The sequence below is a fragment of the Grammomys surdaster genome, unplaced genomic scaffold (genome assembly GCF_004785775.1).
Source record: "Grammomys surdaster isolate TR1022 unplaced genomic scaffold, NIH_TR_1.0 122078, whole genome shotgun sequence".
NCBI lineage: Eukaryota > Metazoa > Chordata > Mammalia > Rodentia > Muridae > Grammomys > Grammomys surdaster.
The window spans coordinates 26,317-32,316 of record NW_021617674.1 but is presented as its reverse complement, the minus strand read 5'-3'; positions in this window follow the sequence as shown (position 1 = coordinate 32,316).

Sequence of the window (6,000 nt, the reverse complement as noted above, 5' to 3'; positions counted from 1 at the left end):
ATTCATAATACCAAGTTGTAGTGAAATATGGAATAAAATGTTGGGGTTTTAGCTGGTTTGTTTGGTGTGTGTGTGTATGTGTGTGTATGATTACATTCTTAGTAATTAATATTCCATTATTAACCTTTAAGTGCATAGAGTAATTTTTTCTGGTAGAAGTTATATTTTCATAAAGGAGTCATTTTTTGCTATAACCCTTTAACAGAACAATTTTATTTTTTTCTTCTATGTCCCTAACCTAATCTAATCACAGGTTCTTGTTCAAACAAACATTTTTAGGTATAAGTTCCATTTCATGGAATGGTCCCTGAATCAAATCAGATCTTGGTTGATTACTCTCACAAGATTACTAGTATTTTTGTAATAGTGTAACTTGCAGTTAGGTGGCAGGACACTATTTAGATCAGCGGTTTTTTAAAGCTGATTTCCTGTTTATTTTTCTCCATTGATAGCATGTTGAGTGCTTTCCAGTATCTTAAACATTAGTCCACAGTTGTGAAGGCTCTAGGTGGGAACCAGTTTTCATGTTCATAAAGTTGTTTAGGTGTTGTCCTCTTGAAGGTGATTCCTGAAGTTGTCAGTCAGAAGATATGAGACTGAGGACATGGTGTGTATTGACATTTCCAACCTGGATCAGACTGCAGGAAATCCAAAATTCTTGTGACTATGATGGTGGGTTTTTTTTTATCTAAAAGGCCTAGAATCAATGTGGCCTCTTACATAAAGGACAACAGCCCATAAAGTACATGTGATATCTCCTGTAAGGTTTCAGAATGGTCTATGGAGGGAGAAGTCTGAGATAATCATTCTGGGAAAATAAGGTGAGTTCTGTCCATACAGGTCAAAGAGGTCAGCAGATTGTCAAGAACCTCTGTTTATACCTAATAGAAGTCCTATTATAAAAGACCTTAATAATTAGTAATATTATCATAGGAATTCTGATAGGAACATCATTAAGAATAAAGAAATAAAATCCTCTATTTGTCTATATAGCATCACTACAAGACTGTATATATTTGTTTTTCTTCAGAAATATGAAAAGTGTGGGCAAATAACAAGTAAATATAAGTATTGGGTAATAACAGAAAAAGTATATTAGTATCAGGAATCTTTCCTCATATACAATCTCCTTGACCTTACCTAAAGGAGTAAATTCATCATGATTTACAGTCCCTGGGAGAACTATATCAGGAAGATTACCTGCTAGTTCTTAGCTTCTCCTAGATAACTTTTGGCACTGCAGAGATAAGCACATAGTTTGATGAGGCAATTGCCCTAGGAAACCTATTGGGGTACCTGCCCCTGAGGAAACTCAAACAGTATAGTTGGTACAGGGTGAAAGGGACAATTGACAATCTCAGACTGGCCAGTAGAATAGATTAAAGATTTAAGGTCTCATTTTATTATAGGCTGAGATTTTTCTGAAAATGTACTTTAAAAATAAGGAGTACATCCTTGGAAGAATAGTCCTCAGTAAATGAGATAGATTAACTAAAAAAAATTTTTTCTAGTTAATGGTGTAGATGGTGAAAAATTTAGTGAAAGCCACTTGGTATTAGTATTTTCTATTCATAAAAAGACTGCTTCAGATATTTTTTGTTTGTCTAGATTGCTTTCAAGCAATAAACATCACAAGGCTAAAGGCAGGCTATTATGTATTAAATGTGTTAGATTTGGAGGTGACATTTTGAGTTATAGGACTAATAACATTAATAATATTTTGTTCTGTTTGTATTTTCTAATTGTGATTGAACTTTTAACCCAAGATAAACAATGACAAGTCAAACATATATTCTGTACCACTTGGATAATCATTAGTCTGTCTGTGTTCTATGAATCTTGTATGGATTAACATGCTGGTTCCTAGTAAGTCCAAGCAGCACAAATGACCTGATTGCTAGTCAAAGCAATAGAAGTGGCCTGATTGCTAGCAAGTAGGTGACAGATTTCCCTGATCATAGTACCTGGCTCTCTCTCTCCACTCCCTGACTCCTTATCTCCACTGCTGGCCACAGATTCCTTCTCTGAAGCCACTCATCCCAGAAAGGCCAACAATGGTTTTTTTGTGTTTTTCTTTGGTGGTTTTCCCTATGTCTGTTTCTTCACATTCCAGTTGTTTTCTTCATCCTCTTTTATTTTATTATTATTTTAGGTGACTGTTCTGACAGAGAGACAGAGAGAGACAGATAGAAGACACAGGATGATACAAAGAATTTTGGCAATATCTTTGCTCTATAAATATCACATCTGCTCGTGTGGTCAAACTTTAAGTCCTAGAAGCTGGGGTGGAGGCTCTAGATTTCTTTTTTTTTCATACTAACAGACATGCTACTTTGAAATATCAAGAAGTGTTTGAATAATAGAATATTATTTTGAAAATACTTAAAAGTACTAACTTGCTTGCAGGATAAATATGTTATATAAAACACAGATCTCACCAGAAAATCAAAAAAAAATGTAAACGCACATGTTCAAGTGTTTCAGAACTTATTTTTAGAAGAAAAATGCTGCAAATAATTTACATTTCTTTAGCACATTTTTGTAGACTTGCATATCATGCACAAGTCATAGTGCAATAATCAATGCAGTATTGTGTCCTCTTTTCCAATTTCTTCAATTTAATATCTGTACTCAACATTTATAAAAGATTGTTAATCCTTCTGTACTTAACAAAATTTTATTTAAATGTTTTCATAAGTCAGATGGACATATATGAGCAAAGCAAAGTGACATAAGACCATTTGGATTATATTATATTTTCATAATAAAGAGTGTTGAGTATGAGTTCCATCTCACTGAGTAAGTAAGTCTTAAGTCAAATGAGATATTTTTTGGTTACTGCTATAAACTTTGTGCAAATATTACCCTCCTACATTTTTCAGGCAGAAGAGATTTTAGATACATAAATAACTCATGGTGGGTTACTGTTTATATTTCTCTTTTTGTAGCCTGGTCTTTACCCAAAGACACTTGAATTCATGTTCAATGAGTTGTATGAGTGTTGTCTTCTGCAATGAGGCCTTACTCAGAGGCCTAGGATGAAACCAAATACTACAGATAAAGAAAAAAAATGTAAATAAAAGTGACTCCTAAGGATATTAATGATATTTTACTACAGTTGTAGATTAGTGCTTGTTTCAGGCATCACCCAAAAACCTTCTTGAAGCAGACGTAAAAAAGAACAGAGACCAACACCTAGATATTAAGGCAAAAACTAAAAAAAAATAAAAACCAAACTGGGAACATAAAATTCAGAATGGCTTATTTTCATCAAATCCTACCCTTCAGAGCTCAGGGAACCCTGAAAAAGAGGAAGCAGAAAGAGTATAAGACCCATAAGGGATGGCAAACACCAGGATTTGCAGGCATTTAACACAAATGAGCCAAGGTCATATGAACTCACTAAGACTGCATTTGTAAGCATAGATCCATAATGATTTTTCAATACATTTGTTTGCAACCTAGTTTTAATAAAGGTTCAACCTGTCCACTAGACCACCACCCAAAAGAAGTAATGGTAGAGAAAAGTTATTAAGATATTGGAGTAGTGGACCTTTACAGTAGTAGTTCTTTGAGGGTGAGTTTGGTCATCTTTGGCAGAAGTTCAGTTCTACAGCAAACACCAAACACTACTCAGCAGTTGCAGACTAGTCCTGTAGGCAGCAGACACCAGGTACCTGTAGTTCAAATGTGAAGAAACCAACTGGCCTGAGGCTGCTAAGGCAACAGCTAGATGTAGAAACATCACAAGCAACTCTTGGGCAAGCTTCTCTCAAAGTCAGTATTAATACAAGTTGAGCTCAACAAGAATATGTAAGGTGAACTGGTATATGCCTGTTGTTAGCTAAGAATAATGAGGTGGAACAAACTAAACCAAAAGGCTCAGTGTTAGTCTTCCACTGTCTTTGAGGTCATATTTATACTCCTTCTTCAAGGGTTCTTTCACGTGTTTACTATATCAAAACATCATTTCCATTGTGTCTGCTTCAGGAAAAGATTATTTCATGAGTTTGCTTTAGCAAAAATCCTTTTATTTACATATTATACTTTTCAGTTTAGTACTTTTAGAGGACTCCTGAGTGTTTGAACAAGTGGCTCTCTGACTCTTTTGCCTTCTCTTGGGACTCTTTTCCTTTTGTTGATTTACCTTGTCCCTAACTCCCTTCTCCTTCCTTCTCCTCCCTTCTCCTCCAGAGATGGTGAGGGCCACATTGGTTATCGCTCAACCCTGGACATCTATTCTCCGCAGGGTTAGGGTCATCTTCTCCCAGTAGGACAGACAAAGGAGTCCAGTTAGGGGAATGTGTTCTACAAACAGACAATAGATCTAGGGATAGCATCCATTCCAGTTGTTGGGGAACTCACATGAAGACTAAGCTGCACATCTGCTACATATGTGCTGGGGGTTTGGGTTCAGCCCATGTATGCTTTTTGGTTGGTGGCTCAATCACTGACAGTCCCTGAAATTATGGAGTGATTCTCATGGAAGATCTCTCAGATTGAGACCTTTCAACAGATTGGTCATTTTTTACTTTCTCTAAGCAGAATTGTCACTAATTATGTTTTCTTGTAACTGCAGGCATATTTAAGCACTAGGAATCCTCGTAGACAGATGGATGTGGAGGGGACTCTATTATTTGTGGTTTCCTTTCTTAAGGATGTCAACTGATCTGCCCCTGCTGTGAATGACATGTGATGTCTCAATGCTCAAACAGTGTAAAGATTCTTTGTGAAATAGTTCACAAATGTCTGTTTACTTATTTTTATGTGCTTTTTATAATTTTTGAATGAAATCATACAATGTATTCTAATAACTGATTTCCCCACCCACAACTTAGATCTTTCCTACCTTCCAACTCACCCAACTACGCACTTTGTTTTAGGTTTCTGAAAAAGAAAAAAAGAAAAAAAGAGGAAAAAAACAAGAAAGAAATTTGAAGGGGGAGTAAAAATGAACAACAACAAAAATAAAACCCCAAACAAAAAAAGGACACACATATACTTATCCATACACACACATGCACACACACATACATACACACTCACATATATACAGTCACATGTACATACACACAAACACACACACACACAGACACACACACACACAGACACACAGAAAGAGAGAGAGAGAGAAGAGAGAGAGAGAGAGAGAGAGAGAGAGAGAGAGAGAGAGAGAGACATAACTATAAACCCATATCTCTGACACAGATAGATAGACAATTTTAAGTTAGACAAAGATCTCAAGAAGGTGATATTGGAAAAATTATCTGCAGAAATCACATTGACTTTATTTTTTGTTGGCTATCAACTGCTAAGCATGTCTTCCATGATTAATTGTGCTTAGTATCTTCTGTGAGACTCCACTGAAGAAAACTAATTTTTTCGTTGTATGTGAGTGTCAATTGCAGAATGTCTTGGTTAGGGGTGAGGAACAGTGTTCATTTTGCTCTCTCAATGTGGGACTATAATGTGGGTTGACATGGTTCAGGCTCTGTGCCTAAAGCCACTTTCTCTGTGAATTCATATGTACATCAATCCAACTGTGTTTGGAAGACACTCATTCCTTTGGATCATGAACCATCTTGGCTCTTATAATCTGCTCAATTTTAAAATATTTTACTAGCTATTTTATGTCTATATCATTATATCATCTTTGTAAAATCCCTATACCTTAGTGACCCAATTCTACTCTATTGGCTTCTACAATTAAATACAACAAAAAAGTAACCAAATCTTGCAACATATATAAATAAGAACATGAAGCACTTGCCTTAAGGACATGGATGACCATTCAGTATATTTCCTATAGTTCCCTGCATACACATATAGATTACATATTTCACGTTTTACCACTGAGTTATATTTTTTTCTAGATACAAAACTTTGTCACTTTTTATTTATGATTTGTTGGAAATCTGGGATGATTCCTTCCTGTATATGCTGTGAATAAGCATGAATGCCATGCTGTGAATAAACATTGATGTGCAAGTGTCGTTATAA